The sequence below is a fragment of the Juglans microcarpa x Juglans regia genome, chromosome 1D, assembly GCF_004785595.1.
Source record: "Juglans microcarpa x Juglans regia isolate MS1-56 chromosome 1D, Jm3101_v1.0, whole genome shotgun sequence".
Taxonomy (NCBI): Eukaryota; Viridiplantae; Streptophyta; class Magnoliopsida; order Fagales; family Juglandaceae; genus Juglans; species Juglans microcarpa x Juglans regia.
The window spans coordinates 35,738,150-35,755,474 of NC_054594.1; the positions used below are offsets into that span (position 1 = coordinate 35,738,150).

The window sequence follows — 17,325 nt, forward strand, 5'->3', positions numbered from 1 at the left end:
ATACTTATTTTTCTTGTACTGACATGATCATATGCTAACTAATTTGTTACATAAGCTCTTTTCATTTAATAATATTATAGCTATTTTCATGCATGATCACATAGATTAACAATTTTAAGTTTAACTTAATAGAGTACCTAATTAATTGGTAGAAAAACATTTGTTGCAAGCGCCTGGTGCAAACAGGACTAAAGTGGAAAAAACAAAACGATTTGTTTCGTTCAAAATTGAAAACCGTTTCTTCTCTCCTTATCATTCAGATCACATTTTCGTCTCCTCAGTTTCCCTCCCCAATTCCCTCCCTCTCTGTGTTTCTTCAGCGCGAAGCTCCCTTCCTCGACTAAAAAAAGTACAACTCTTACGTATAGTTTTTTTTTTTTTTTTTATACAACTGAAATTACTACATAAAGGCATATATGGCAAGCTTGAGGCCATGTGCAACGAGGGAAGAGAAGAGGAAGAAGATGAGGGAGAAGACCTCGAAGATGAGGAGCTTCCTGGCAATGTTGATACCAGCGTTGTAGGCTGCTTTGTTCTCGAGGCTACGCTGGACAGGGGTGGTGAGAGAGAGCCCCACGAAGATAGCAATGGTGAAGAGGGAGTTCACGTTGACAAGGCCATCCAAGGTAGTCACGTGCACGCTCGTAGTCGTCACCGTCGCTGTAGAAGTTGATGTCGCTCTCTGGACGCTGCTGTCTCTCAGGTTTGACCACTCAGATCTGCAAAGAAAATCAAAACATATTTGAAAATATAGGTTTGGTGGGTTTTAATTTTAGAGATGAGGGAAGTAGAAATTTTATAATAGGTTTAAATCATAACGAAATTACAGATCTGGGTCTAAACAGAATCAAACTTAAGAGGAAGAAAGAAATAGAGAAATACTCGTCCATGGGTAAATCTTGGAAGTGTTGTTGTTATTAACATTGCTTGTTAGGGTTTATGTTCTTCTGTGATGAGAGAGAAAGAGAGAGAGAGATTGTTGAGTGAAGTTTGCTGTTGTTTATTTAGGATTGTTGGAACGTGGAAGGAAGATGGGGATAAAAAATTCTAAGAGAGACAAGAGTATAAAGCGAAAATTGAAATACTTATGCTTTTGTGGCTGTTTTAAGGGGAATACTTTTGTTTTGTTTAAGAAAAACACTTGTTGCAAGCTTATGATCTGAAGGAAAAACACCAGCCGAGGATGAGATCGAGATCGAGCACCAAAGCGGGAATCCAAAACCAAAGTTTTGTTCTGTTTTTCTTTTTCTTTTTTTTAAATATCAGCTGACGTGGCATTATCCCACGTCAGTTGTTTGCTTGTCGTGTACATTCGACAACTGTACCTAGCAGAAGTGTAATTGGTATCATCATCAATTGGATAGAAAAGTTCATTAGACAGTGTAGTATGGACTCTAGCCCCTGACCTAGTATGCTCGCGCTCCATCCCTCATTTTCTTCACCACTCAGTGATCATCATGTTAGATATGACTTTTTCCTATATATAAGCAAGTTGCATTAAATTAAAAATAGAGGTAGCTTCATAGATATACCTAAGATCATTCTACAATATCCTTTATAGGCTCTGCTCCTGCATAGAGGCCTACATCCTGTCCTAGTATAAGAACTACATATGCAGTATTATCTGCAGGCTTAGTGAGGGAATATCTGTAGGTATGATGGAGGAAGATCTGGCAGTCTTTAGAAGAAGTTATCTTTAATGGAACAAGAGGAGGAGGAATACTGGTGGATGCAGGAAAGTTGGATGATGCAGTTATTTGAGGGGGTAAATGTTTGATCGCAAAATTGTTGACGGATTGACATTATAACAAAGAAGCCTTTAAAACAATGATGAGGAAAGTGTGGAGACCTGCAAAAAGTATAAGATTCAGATAACTCAATTCTATTTTCATGTTGATAGAATTTGATGACATTCAGGACAAAGATAGAGTGCTTCGAGATGGACCATGGTCTTTCGACAAACACTTGGTGTTGATGACAGAAGTGGAAGGTTGTCAACAAGTTCACCAAATTCAAATCATAGAGGCATTGTTCTGAATTTGGCTTCATGATTTACCTCTTATTGCTCGTAATGAATAGAAATTTGAACGGGAAAACGGTGGGTGAAGTGGTAGAGGTGGATTTAGACGAGGGGGAGATGGAATGGGGGGAATTCATGCGAGTGAGGATAAAGCTAGATATCATGAAACCTCTTCTTCGAGGAAAGAAGATCAATCTAGGAAAGGGGAGCCTATATGGGTACGGTTCTCTTACGAACGCTTACCAAACTTGTGTTATTGCTGTGGACGACTAGGCCATAGCCACAAATATTGTGTTCTCTGGAAAATGAGTCCAAGAAAATTCGAAGATGGATTACAGTATGGTCAGTGGATGAGAGATGCTCATTTCAGTGGTCGGGGAGGTTTTTGGCATGCTCAAAAGATGGGACCGGAGTTTTCTGATCCGATGCCTGCTCTGGTGAAGGAAAACAGACAATCGTCTAGTTCGGCAGTAATTGGCAAGAAATCCGCAAAAGATTCTCAAAGAGAAAATTCAGAGGCAAGATCTTCAAAGTTATCCAAACGAGTATAAAACTACCTAAAGAATGGGAGGAAAACACGAAAGAGATGGTAGGGAAACAAAAGAAAAGGGTTTTCAAACTTCAGTTAAGGATATAACAGTTACGAGAAGGAATAAAGGGATTGGGGAGGATGATTCATATGGGCCTGAACAAAGGGCTTTACAAATAGGCTCTGACATGGGTGTCTCAAGCGAATGGGCTGAAGGCTCTATTATTTTTGGGCAGGAAATGATAGAGTCGGAGTAGGTGGGTAACAAGCCCGAGAGGCTATTAAAGCTCGATGTCTCCATAGGTAGAAAATGGAAGAGCAAGACCCAAGACGTCTAGGACATCGCGAACAGGCCACACAAAAGGCAGGCAAAGCCCCATTGAAAACATAGCCAAGTAAAGGGTGACGGAAACAACCATACCTCTAATATCCATCGCTCCTTTCCCTTGGCCAAGCAGAGACAACCCCATTGAGTCAGGGATGTTGAAATGGTCCCTCGCACCATCCAGTTTACGACGAGAGAGGGTGGAAACCCATCGGTGACCTTTGAAGATGGAGCGAGAGACGCCTCCATCGACGTTAGGGCTAGCAGTGGCTCTATCACCTGGGGTAGAAGGCTTGCGGGGTTGTGAAGGACCACCACCTTGAGAAGAGCCTGCGACTGGATTCTTACCAGAAGTCATGGAAACTCAAATGTGGGAAAATGCGATGGAATGAGAGGAAGACGAAAACTGGGAAGCACAAGAGACAGAAACAAGGGAAGCTAAGGAGCAAATCAAGAAACTTGCGCAAGAAGACAGGAAGAAAAGAAAAGTGAGCAATGCCTCGCAATAAATACTGACAGCAGTTGGTAAGAGGGAAGGCGTATCGATTTCTGACAAGCATCGTGGGGAGTCACAATGCAGAATCCCAAACGTTGCCCCAGAGACCCTCTGCGTGTGGCAAGGACTTGTGGGGTAGCCGAAAGGAGCACAGGGCATTAGGCCCGAATCACAAGGCCCATAGCCTCATGGATTTTAAAATCTCATCATATGACACAGTAATTCACAGGGCAATAAGAAGAAGGGAACAAAGTAATTCAATTGAGGGAACCTTAAGACACCTAACGTAAAAGTCCCATTGCACAATATGCAATGAGACTTCACGTGGTAACTGGAAGGGTTTTAATACCCATATAAGCTCGCAGGGTGTTTCCCTAGGCCTGGACCTCCACAGCCTAACTAGACACTTGAGGCCTAAACACCCCCTGACCCAGCAAGGTTCAGGTTGAATCGATAAAGAAAAAACCCACCAATTGTCCCATCATTATTAAGATGTTTATCCATTCAAAACAAATAGATAACTCTGAGGAATGAAGATTTAAGTTTCAAATAACAGATGAGGTAGTTAACCTAAAGGACCCAAAGAAGGCAAAATCTCTATTTAAAGATGTCACGTACGCTAACGAAGCTCTGGAATATCTTTGGCTTTGGAATTACTCATATCGTTACTAACTGAGGGATCGGAGGGTCCCCTTGCCCCCCCCCCCCAAGTCCTCTTACTCTTTGGTTGCAAGAGATTGAAAGTGAGCATCGGTGAAATGCGTCCTTAACAACAAGTATTGTTTTAAAACAATGACAAGAAAGCAAAAGGAAACAAGAAAATAAACAAACAATCAATCACACGACACATATTTACGTGGTTCGGCAACGTGCTTATGTCCACAGAGCTGCAGAGGAATTTATTATGCTGAGTAATCACAAAATACACTTTGGGGCGAAGTTTTACCGTTCAATTGGCTACATAATTCATAATAAGCATATTTATAGGATTACATGGCGGAAATCCTAATTTTTACTTTTATGCGATATTCTCTCAAGCGGGGTGTCGAGCAAACTCTTTTTCTGCTATTCGCTCAAGGGACCTTACAAGCGTGCCTTGAGCTAACTCTCTGCCTGAACTTTGCTTGAGCTACCTGTAGGGCGAATGTCGAGCGAACTTTCTGCCTGGCGCCTCCGGAGCAAAAAATAGTGTCAATGCCAAAAACCTCATTGAGAATTCACTTAAAAACCATAACAAACCCTTGTTGAGTTGGCCCATCAAATTAGGTCACCACAACAATAAACTAGGCTCCACAAACCCAACAACAAGCCCTCTAGAAACCATCATGATCATGTTCAGATTCAATAACTTAAAGCCAAAGACACCATGCACTGCTTGACTTTCTTAGGTTTGGTTGTCCCGTAGGGTTTTACTTTTAAAGAGTTCTTTAAAGGGTTTTCCTTCGATACCAATCTTGATGTTATGCAATTTATTTACTTTATGTTATTGCTTAATTATTAAATAATTGCATGATTAACAACTAACCAATTTATTGAGTAAATTGGTAGATATTTCCATTGCGTTACAATATAGGGGTATTTGGATAATTTCAATTGGCATCAGAGGGTGGTTCACTCATTCGAGTGTGATCCGTGTCTTCTTGTAGATCATGTCGTCGTTGTATGTCCCGCCACACTTTCAAAAATAGGGCAAAGAGGAAGAAATACAACAGGTGTTGGATATTATCATTGAAAATATAGTAATTCTTGTCAGATTAGTGACAAAAAAAGGGAGTGGTGTAACACCCCGTATTTCAGTGTATTTTTACTGAAGGATTATTTTTGATTGTTCAAAAATTTATCCTCTTATTTTAAAATTGGTTGGATTTTTAGTAAGTTTATTTCTATGATTTTAATTTGGTGAAAATTATTTTTATGTGCTTTCCAAATATTTATTTATTGTTATGCATTTAAATTGCTTTTAATATTTAAATTAATTACTGTGGGATTTAATTATTTCAATTTGACTTTACCATTACGTTTAAATTATTTTATTTAACTTGTGGTTTTAAAATCATCTCCGTTGGATCATTTTTGTGACTCAAGTTATGAGGATTGGACCTCATTTCTTTTCCCTCCTTTTTTCTTTCCTTCCTTTTTCTTTTCTTTCTTTTCTTTTTCTTCTTTATTTCCTCTCCTTCCCGTGCACTCCCTCTCCCTCCCTCTCCCTCCCTCTCTCTCCGTCCGTTCTTCCTCACCGCCCAGCCCGCCGCCGTCTCGCCGCCGTGCGCGACACCGCCCAGTCGACCAGCTCCCCCTCCCTCCGGCGACCTCACCTCCCAAATCTCAGCCCCTACCTCGCCGCCGGTAGCCCACACGCCCCCCACGAAGCCGCGGGCCACCTTCACGCCAGCGCCGCCGTGAGCCGGCGGTGGCCCTCACCGCCCAGCCCATTAGCTTCCCCAGCCGCCGGCGACCTCACCCCACCAACCTCACCTCCATCCGTGCCGCCGTTAACCACCAGTAGCTCTTCGAAGCCGCGGCACTCTTTCCGCCGTTGCACCGCCGTCGCACCACCATTGGCCACCATCTTCCTACCACTTCATCCCCGACCTCTTGGCAACCCATTGGACCCAACCCCACATCCGATCCGTCACCGGTGAAGCTCCACCAACTACATTTCCGATTTGGGCATTTTGGTCTTCTACCGCCCATTCCGCCGCCACCCACGGCAAACCACCGCCACCATTGGCTTCACCGACCTCCCTAGGCCCTACCTTACCATTTTTGGGTCTTCGTTTGTCCTCGTTGAAAAGTGGGTATCTGTGACCCACGGCCACAGTGTATTTTACACTGTGGTGTTGCTCAGAAATCACCACTTGCAACTTCGAGATCCTCCGGAAATTATTATATTGCACTGTAAGTATTTTCCTTAAAGAACTTTCGTGATTTAAATATATTTTTGCACTAACGCATATTATCTGTGAATTGGGTTGTTTTGCCGGACTGAGTCCGAGGAGTTTCGGGGGTCGGATGGATTGTGGACGGAGTTGTGTTTGTTTGCATTGTGAATTGTGGTTGTTGGTTATGACTTGTTCACGTACATCGCATATTGCATGCATGATCATGTTTATAAAGAAAACTGGGTTTTCGCATGATTGCATACATGTTCATGTATTTATTGGATTTAGATTTTCATGTGAGTAAAAGGAAAAGAGACTGTAGGGATGGTGGTAAGCAGGGATGGTGGTTGTGTCCCGCCTGTGATTCCCGCCTACAGTGCTCTGTTAAGTATTTATTGTGTGTAAAGGAACTGTAGGGATGGTGGTAAGCAGGGATGGTGGTAAAGTTCCGCCTGTGATTCCCGCCTACGGTGCACGCGATAGGGATGGTGGTAAGCAGGGATGGTGGTTGTGTCCTGCCTGTGATTCCCGCCTACGGTGCACGCGGTAGGGATGGTGGTAAGCAGGGACGGTGGTAGAGTCCCGCCTGCGATTCCCGCCTCCAGTGTCCGATAAATGGATTGTTTGTGTGAATCATTTTATGGGAAAATGTGTTACGGATATTTTGGGCCAAAATGGGATTTTTGGCGTGTGTTGGAAATAATCATTTTTCTGGGAAAAAATGGTATTTTATGGCTAATTGTATTTTGCTATATTGTTGGTTGCATTAATGTATTTTTATCCCGAGAGTTGTTTGGTTTATACTTACCTGTGGTACCATTTTATGGTATCGCAGATTTTGATGCAGACGATGATGACGAGCCTTAGTTTGGCTCCGGTGGAGGAGTGATCTGGGATTGCTCCTGTTTAGTGAGTTATGTTTTTATCAATTACTGTATTTACCTTTTGTATTATATTTGGGATGACTGTATAATTTTTTAAAGATAAATTGTGTTAAATATTTGTATTTAAATTCTGGTACTTATTTGACTATCCGCTGCGTTATTTTATTTGTACACTGTTGCATGTACACACACTGTCACTTCGTTGGGATGTGTGACCGTGTTGTCACCAACCTGGCGTCTCGATTCCTGTGTATTTATATAAGGGGGATTGGGGGCGCCACAAGTAGAGAGAAAAGTTTTGATATATATATATATATATATATTTTTTTTTTTTTTTGTATTGAGGAGTTTAGTGGGAGTTAGAGTAAGTGTGTTGCTAAGGGGGAGTTGAATTATTTCTGTTTAAGATAATTTAATATTGAAGGAGAGAACTAAATTCTGGACATAATTTTGATGTTAGATTAGGACATGGTTAGACTTTGATTTGGATTTTAAATCTTGTGAATTTTGATTGTACTAATCTTAGTCACTGTTCTATGTCAGTATTTTTTATTCTTGACTATTTTTTTGGAATTTCTACTCGATTTCTTGGTTTGTTGTTTGTGTTTTTGACATTTTTATATTACATTCATTAAGTTGATTTTGTCACCAATCCGCCAAATAGGAAGATTGTAGATGCAAGACATTCATACTTTGTCACCAATCCACTAAAGGGGAGATTGTAGATGTAAAAGTTTGGTTAGGACTAGGTGACTAAGTTGATAAGTTTGGATAGGACTAGGTAACTAAGATGATAGAGTTTATTTTATTATTAATTTTATATTTTAGATGAATGTAAATTATCTTGACTTTATCTATAATAATATTGAGTTTATTTAGGTGGTATTAGAGGTTGTTTAGATAAGTCATAAGTGTAAGAATCGAGTTCCAAAGAATCTGCTCTTATCCAGGAAAGAAGTTGAACTAGGTTCAGTTTCTATAGAAAGAATTTATCGCAAGTGTCAGCATTCCGTCAGGAGAATTCTTCACGATAGATTCGCTCCATTAGCGGAATCCTGCTGAAACTAAAATTTCTCTCAGATTGTTTATTTAAAGGATCCTATTGGTTAGGATTAGAAGAGTTTCAGATCTGGATATTTTCTAGAGCACTTTCCAGTTCATATTTTGGTGAGAAAATTCCTTGGAGAATTTTCATATTGTTTCTCTCAAAAAGTATGATCGTGTTCCATGTTGGAGATTGAGTGATCGTGATTCAACCACTGGAGTTCCAGGAGGAAAGTCAATAGTTTAAAGATCACCATAGAGGTTATGGTTGCTAATGCAGTAGAAGACAAACGAGTCGTTTGTCTAGTCTAAGTAAGAGAGTCAAGTTACATAGATTTTGTAATTGAGAATTACTTATAATTGGTTTTCAAATAATAAGATTGACTTTCCTGAGTTTGGCTGTCCAGTAGGGTTTTACCTTTAAATAGTTTTTTAAAGGGTTTCCTTCGATACCAATCTTGGTGTTATGTAATTTATTTACTTTATGTTATTGCTTAATTATTAAATAATTATATGATTAACGACTAACTAATTTGTTGAGTGAATTGGTAGATATTTCCGCTGCGCTACAATGCAGGAATACTTGGATAATTTCACAAATTTTAGCAACCACATATAGGCTATACTATGGCTTCTCACCAGATTTGAGACCCCTGTATACTTTATACTTCTTACATACTTCATTAGAGAAAATTACACTGGTAGCGAGTCTGGTCATGTCTCAAATTTCTGGTTTTCAACTGGTACGGCCTGTAGGTGCTAGTGGTCCAAGAAAAGAATGGGACTTTCCCGGGGACAGAAGTCTGGAAGTTCCCCCCCGGAGCTGTCGATGAGGTGAGTACTCAGGCATCAGTCTAAGCTCTTCATCTTACATGTAAATTGAAAGCTATGCATTTTGTATAGTCTCCTTATTCAACTTTATCATCGTCGAAGGGGGAAGATATCTTCACAACCGCAGTAAGAGAAGTTAAAGAAGAGACGGGAGTAAGTGATCATGAATTTGTTGTGGGCTTATATATTTTGATAAAATTTGAGTTATTACTAGCTAATACCAGTTGTCTTAGCCATTTATTTTATTGATGTGATTTTATTTCCAAAATTTGTGGGACTTCTACTCTCGACTACAGATCGACTCAGAATTTGTTGAAGTACTAGCATTCAGGTATCAAATTTGCTTCAAATCAGATAATTTGAATCAAATTGCCTCACACATTAATCATAATTGCCTGCAGTGGATGCCATTCGAGGAGTATGCAGCACAGCCATTCGTCCAAAGACACAAGCTTATGAAGTATATAAACAGTATATGTTTGTCAAAGATTGAAAGCACGTATTCTGGGTTTTCTCCGGTGCCAATAACATCAAGTTTTTCTGATGAAAAGAGCTATTTGTATTTTAATACATCGAGGCCTTAATAGGGAGTACTAATGCATGTGTCCATCAGCCGGCCGCCCTTGGAATTACAGCACTACTTTTACTCGCATATTGATTTTTACAATTTTATAGATAAGCGTTTTTTATCATAATTTTTAATAATGCTACTGTAAAGAGTATATACCAGCTAAACAAGTAGTAAACCTGCTATTTATGATAGTCTTTCTTTCTGGAATAAGATCAGAAAGCTGAAATGTTTGTCGTTCTATACTAACGTATAAACGAAAAAAGATTACTCAAAACAGATTCTGTCCAATTCGAGAAGCCTTAATTGTTTTGTTAACTTCTTTATGTTCGAATCGGATCTCTTTAGATAGGCAAATCGGCTCGACACACATGATCATGAGTGTGAGCAAACAAACAATGATCAGACTCTGATATCATAATATCAGAGCATCCAATCCAAAATGTATGCTAGGAGCCGTTGGTAGAGAACAGAAAATCATGCAAACATGCATGTATTCATCATGACCAAGCATGCATATTGTATCCATTCATTTTAAGCACGGCAGCCAATTTCGCATCATATCAATATATTTACAGTGAAAACTCTGCTGCATGCACATCATGTATAAGAGATAGATAGCAGCTTGTCAATTGATAGTTTCCCGTGATTTACAACCACGTACAAGTCGTATCATGCTCACTTCTACCGATAGGATAGTGGGAATTTCCCCCTTTTTCTCTCCTAACCCGATATTCGAAAATGGTCAGCTGGTGCTAAGATCATATAATATATATATATATATATATATATTTATATATATATATATATATATATATTTTGGTGCCCTTTTACTTGATTATCAGCTACTCGAAAGATTTTACAAAAATGGTCCAAGGGTTTTTGGTGTAAAACCCGTTATAAACATAATTGAATACAAACTCAATCTCAATTTTCATTACGTTATCTACAATCACTCAGCTCTCAAAAAGTAAACTCGAAACTCTCTAGTTTTCCATTTCTGTCCAACAATCCCTCCAAACTTCAAAGGAAGTAGATCTCTCTCTCTAATACTCTCTATTGCTTCTCCAACCTCTTTAAGGTTACGTTTATATGTTAATGTGATCTCAATTATGTGTGAATAATAATAAAAAAATAGTGAAAAAATAATTAATAATAGTAAAAAAGTAGAAAATAGTAGTAAGGTAGTTTGATATGACCTCATATCACCTCACTAACCTCAAAGTCTATTCCCCTTACTTTATGTCTTGTCTTCAAGCTTTATGTCCCATATTCTTTTTTGCAATATTCTATCTATAAACAGATAACATACATAATAAAGAGCTTACTTGACATAATTTGATTTAGAAAAAAATTTTAAAATTTGACTATTAAAAATCAAATCTTACTATTTAAGTGATGTAGATGTTATGTTCTACACACCAACTTGAAAATAAGAATACTCTTCTTTTTCTAATCTGATCAAGCTTTGTATGTCATTATCAAACAAACCATCTATTTCTCTATTTCTTCCTATTATAGCGAGCTTTCATCTTTAATGGTCTTTCAATGGCTTTACACTTGGCCCTCATTATTTTTATTTGTGCATGATGATCTCTAGCCAGTAACATTATTTTTTGAGTTTTACTATTCATCATCCCACACACCACATTTATTTTTTTTATTTTTTTATTTTATTTTCTTTTATTCCTCCTAAATTAATTGAGTTATTCTATTATTCATTATCCAACACTACATATTTGGTAAGAAAAAAAAATATAAAAAAATTATATATGATTTGTGGTGTGAGAATGATGAATAGAATTTTTTTTATTTTTTATTTTTGAGTGTAGTCCAAGTTGGGGTTGATGTAAAGCAGCAAAACAGCTGTACGTACAATGATAATATTTATATATATATAGACCTCTGGATTCATACCAATTTAATTTGCTTTGAGTGGAGCAAATCATACGAAGCAGGTTGTGGGTTCCATATTGCTCAGCTTAGAATTACTAGCATATTAACGCCAAGAAAATCATAAAATTAAACGAATACGTGTACGCATTTCTCTTCCTATTTTACTAATATTGCCTAATGCTAACGGCTACAAAATTTAAACTTAACTACAAAGAACTGAGTAATTAATACACTCCTCTAAATTTAAAATTTAAAAACCCCATCTCTGAAGAGAGAAAGAAACAGCGATTCAGAAGAATCGAGATGACGATGCAAGATGGGAAAAACGCTACGGAAACGGGGTCACTGTTGACGTCGGCATCGATGACGGCGACGTCTATTTTCAATCGGGGCTGAAGACGTACTTCAAGAATCCAGAGGGACGGTAAAAGCTGCTCCATTAATTACCAGAATACTCAACTCCCCTGTTCTTCTCCTCCCTTATTCCCAAGGCTAATCCGTTTCTCAGGTTGGGCTTTCTTTTATTTTTCTTCTCTTCTTGATGTTTCTGTTTTGGTCTTTCTTGTTCCTCTGTAGCAGTTTAGAGGTGTTTCTGACTCCCTGAGATATTAACTTCTCTATTTGTAGCGGATTCGGCTTGCCTCCAGTGGCATATTAACTTATGGTTGCCACGTTATTTGCTTTTAAAATAAAGGGCTGAGATTAAAATCCATAGCTTCCTCCCAAATCTGAACACAAAGCAAGTCATTTTTTCCATTGATAGCAGCAAGGAAATGGGTTCGGAACATAAAGCAAGTTATTCCTTTTAGTATTTCGTTTGAACAATACTTACGAAAAAAGTATTTCGTTCAAACAAAATATAGAGGAAGCTATGGGTTCAGAACATTAGAGAGTAATTTTAAATAATTTTTGGTCGGATCCTTGCGCTTTGTGATGGACTTGAAATTTATGTGTAATTAGTACTGTGTTGCTTGTAATCTAACAGTATGCTTTTAATGACTTCCATTATAATTGTGCTTCTAGTAGTGAAGAAAGACAGGTTTTTGTAAAATGTTCTATAAGACCAAAGCAAACTTGCACAGATTAGTTCTGCAGTTTTTCTTTCCACTCCTTCGCTGCTATCCGTAAGAAAACTGACTTGCTTTGTGTTTAAATTTGAGAGTAACTTATGGATTTTTAATCTCAACTCTTTATTTTAAAAGCAAGTAACGTGGCAATCATAACAGGAGATCACCTATTAATATGCCACTGCCGAATCCATTTGTAGCATCTGCATTTTGATTTTCTTGATCGAACGTGCTATTAAAGAGAGCATACAGAAGCTGTATAATTAACTGGGATTATTGCTTAGCAGTATGTATTTTTTTTATAGGCTTATTTTTACCATCGCCCTTTCATGCTTTGATCAAGTTGGAGTTCTTGGCTTTAGACTATTTTACAGATAAAATGGTTTCTAATAAAAAGCAGGGTTTCACCGAGGTTTATTTAGCCCGGCCGACTTGGTTGTCTGCAGTATGAAAGTAATGATATTCTTAGAGATTCATTTAGCCACTAGCTATTCTGCATTTGACACTGCTACCTATACTATCATCACCATAAAAGCCATCCCGTCCACGGCCACAGCCACCGCTATTAGCCTACACATTCCGTAACCAACAAGCAAAACCCAGGCATGTTTTACCATTATTTGCCATGCAGACTTGCAGTTCACCAAAATTAGAGTATAAACAAATATCATAAAAGACGACATTTTAGACCCAAAAGTACCCTAATCTAAAGTTGCTTTCATCTACACACATATCATCATTCTCTTTAACTTGGTCATTTGATTATCTAAACTGCATCTTACCCATCATGTCCTGTTTACCCACTTCAGTCCTCATAATGGCAACAATGACAGCAACGTGCTAAACAGAAGACATGATCCTATGTTCCTTGGTGTCGTAAGATACTTGTGATCCCAATCATTAACAGGCAAGCAATGTTTAAAAACTACTAGAGGTTAATATTCTTTTGTAGGTTCTTGGTATTTTTATCTTTTGGTAAAGACTCTTGTATTTTGTGATGGATCAAGTAGTTTTCACATGGTAGACCTTACTTGCCGCATATGAGTGTAGGCTACATATTTAGGTGAAGTTGAATCTCTGGGCCAAAGTGTTGCAGTTTGTATAAGCCCGAGCTAAGTCAAGTTTTTCATAACTATAAACATCATTTACTTGCATAACATGAGTACTGTAAATGTACTTATAAAGAATAAAATGAGCATTTTAGATGTTGAGAACCTTCCTAACTGGTTAAAACTTATGAGTTCCTTTCTTCACTCCAATCTTGTTTTTAATTAGTTGCTGTTCAGTTACACATATCCTTTCTATCGTATAATGTGTGCTTCATATTGGAACATAGTTGTATTATTTAATTTTCTTGCTTTCTCAGCTCTTCTGAAAATGCAAAGTATAAAATATTCCATCTTGAGGGATGTGAGGGTGGAGGGTATCTGCTGAAAGTTGGTTATTAGCTAAAATTGGTTTTGTGCTCAAGCAATTGAGTCGCAAGATGTGCTCATAAACTACAACCAGCCCTGATCAAATAATGGATCGAGTGCTTGAATTGGTTAAGAAATTTGATAAAATCGATGCCTCTAAAGTAATTAATAGTTGTCCTTACAAAGTTATTGTAGACTGTGTTATGTTTCCCTCCTAAAATTTTGCGGAAAGAACAAATCACAAATTCTACTGTAATGCTATTTTCTTTTTTGTATATTGAACAATCCTGCTTGTTGGATAATGTTCTATCTTGAGACAAATATTTTCACAAAACTTAGCCTATGATCAAAGAAAATTAATGTTTTTTCCAGTCAAATACTTTAATAGGTTACTGATACAGCTGATTTTCAAAAAGACTTGAGCCTGTACAGCTTGGACAGGGTAGAGCTTGCTATGGCTTTTGAGCAAGAATTCTCCATTGAGATCCCTGATGAGAAAGCAGATTAGCTTACTTCTTGTGCTGATGTTGCAAAGTACATAGTTTCTATAGTTGAGCAAAAAGTTATGGAGACTTCCTAATTTGGTTTTCAATTTTATCGTCCCTTCAAGTTTTTACTCAAGGATTTGTCTTCTATGGTTTCTTGACATTAGTTGGGTGCAAATTTTTGTGGGGTCAAAATCTCTCTGTTCTTATGTAATTCTCTTATTGAAACTGCAATTCAATAATTCTCTTATTTACTTACCTGCTTACCAACTAAATTTCTACCATCACATCTCTTTGTGACCACTCCCCCTTCACGCATGCTTGCATTGGTCTAGAAGTCAAATGCAGGAACCTAATGCTTCCTACACTATAAGAACGGATGTTGTTCCCAACGGATGGTAGCATTATCATTTTTTGTTTCCTGACAGAAGCTGATCTCAGGGTGAGTTCTTTGATAATTTAAATACTTTAATTGGACATGTTTTTTCCAAGCTCTCTCTTTGTGGCAAAGTCACCTGCTCGTCTAACAATATTCTTGCCTCTCAAGAAACTGGCTCATGCACAAGCAGCAAAATAAAAGAGGTTCATATATCAAAACTAATCTCTTTTGAACGATTTTGGTTTTGCTTAATTCTTGAGTTGCTGTCTCGCGGATTCTGTACCAAAGAAAAAGGTCTTGCTGCATTGGTATTGGTGGTCCCTCCAAAGAGTGTACTGAAGGAGACCCAACCCCAAGAAGATAAGGTGATTAACTCCGACGAAGAGGAGAGTAACTGTGCCTTTGATTTTGTTTTATAGTAACCCTTCTGCTTGATGATTTTCAATATTATTCCTTTTCTTTATTTGGTGTAAATTAAACTCACACTGCTTGTGGATGCAAAAATAATTCCCAACTATTCAACAGAACATCAACGAGGCTGATGTTTGACTTAGGAGTAATTGAGAGGGGCGAGCTAGACTCGCTCTTTCTTTCTACTGTTTATGCAGCCAGACATTAATGTTAAGATGAGGTAAAATCTTATAATCTTGTCGAAGTTCACTCTAATTCAAAATTATGCTAGAGAACCTCTCCTAGATAATAAATATTGTATATGACTAAAAAAAAAAAAAAAAAAAAAATTGGCCTGTAGTTTTTGTCTATGAAAGCTTTATTTATGAGAGAACTCCATTTAGTAGAATTTACTTGATGCATTGAGTTCGTCTAATTTTTTGAAAAAATAAATTTCTTCCCTTATTTATGTTTAAAATGGCTAGTAAGTGACTTTGTTTTCTGAAAGGGTGTCTCCATCGAAGATCTTCTGTTGGTACAATAGAGGTACGTATGTATTTATTCCTTTTGTTATCAAATAATGTATCTTTTTGTCAAATCTTATGATGACACAAATTGCCAATGTACACCAAACAAAATATGATACATAAAATAGGAAAAAAAGGTAAACAAAAAAAAAATACCATAAATCCACAACCATGAACAATATTCAAAACAACAAACTCCACCACATGGACTCATGGAATCACCACCACCACAAACAATACTCAAAATCAAAGTACACTACTATAGCCACACGACCACCACAACAAATAATATTCATAGCTTCAAAACAAAAATCAACATCACAAATAATATTTAAATCTACAAATCCATTTAAAACTCCATTATTGAAACACAACGACTCCAACAGCACCTGCCCATCATCATAAAGGTACAATTCTACTAAAGCTTTATTCTCTCGATATGTATTTAACATCACATTAACACCACTTGCCTAATAATCGGATTCACATAATGTTGGCTCCACTTGGATGATACAACTGAGGATTATCATGGTCTAGTAGAGTTAGTTTTTTAATTCTCATACAATATGAGTGTACAATAAATTAGAGGTTGTAATATAATACCACCATCGGAAAAGAATAGAGTAGAGATTCTCAAAAGTGTGAAAGTTTCACGTTGAAGATCCTTTAGTGCAATCAAGGTATGAGATTCTTTATTTCGCTACTTTATTTTAATAATACATTGATGTCATATAGACTATTCTAGTTGTTTTAGTGAGTTCTTCACCATCGAAAAATAGTACTTAGAGTAGAGATTGCCAAAAATCTAAAGCTCTATCAGTGCAATCAAGGTATGAGATTCTTTATTACGCTATATTTTAATATTTTTTTGATAGTTTTTCTTCTATATTCTTATATTGGTGTCATATAGACTACACTAATTTTCATATTATTTACTTTTCCAATCAACTCTTATGATGACACTCACTAGTGCTTAGGTATTTATTTTGGAATTACATTATGGCACATGCAAATATAATACTATGATTAAAGTGAGTTATTTTATAAACTTTTATACAAATATGGTATATATATTTTAATAGACATGACTTAGGAGGTCAAATGGCCAGCAAAGGCCCGCAATTTTACATTGCTTTTAAAGGTACAACTTTGAGCGTTTAATATTTTTGATTCACTTGCCAATTCTTCCTAAATTTTTTATAGAACATATTTATCGTTAATCTTTTTTCTACTTTCTTTTTTTATCATTCTCTTCATGACTCACTTCTTCATCTCCTTTTCTCTTCACCCATTTCACCGCTTCCTCTTCTTCCTCCTTCTCCTTTCCTCCTCCACTTCTTCTTCTTCTCCTTTCTCTTCTCCTTATCTTCGGCCCTATTACCAATGTACTCAAAAGTATAAAGTCAAATTACCAATGTATCAAGTCAAAATATGTTACTAAAAATAATAAAAACCATCACCAAAATTCCACAATCATGAATAATTTTCAAAATAACAAAGTCCACCACCATGGATCCATGGCTTCACCACCACAAACAATTCTCAATATCAAAGTATACTACTATAGACACATCACCACCACAACAA

The 17,325-nt window shown here is 37.3% G+C and overlaps 1 pseudogene; it reads left to right on the forward strand.

Annotated features, from left to right (window-relative positions):
• Positions 1 to 13,919: 13,919 nt before the first annotated feature.
• LOC121266856 lies at positions 13,920 to 14,653 on the forward strand (annotated as a pseudogene).
• The last annotated feature ends 2,672 nt before the right edge of the window (positions 14,654 to 17,325 follow it).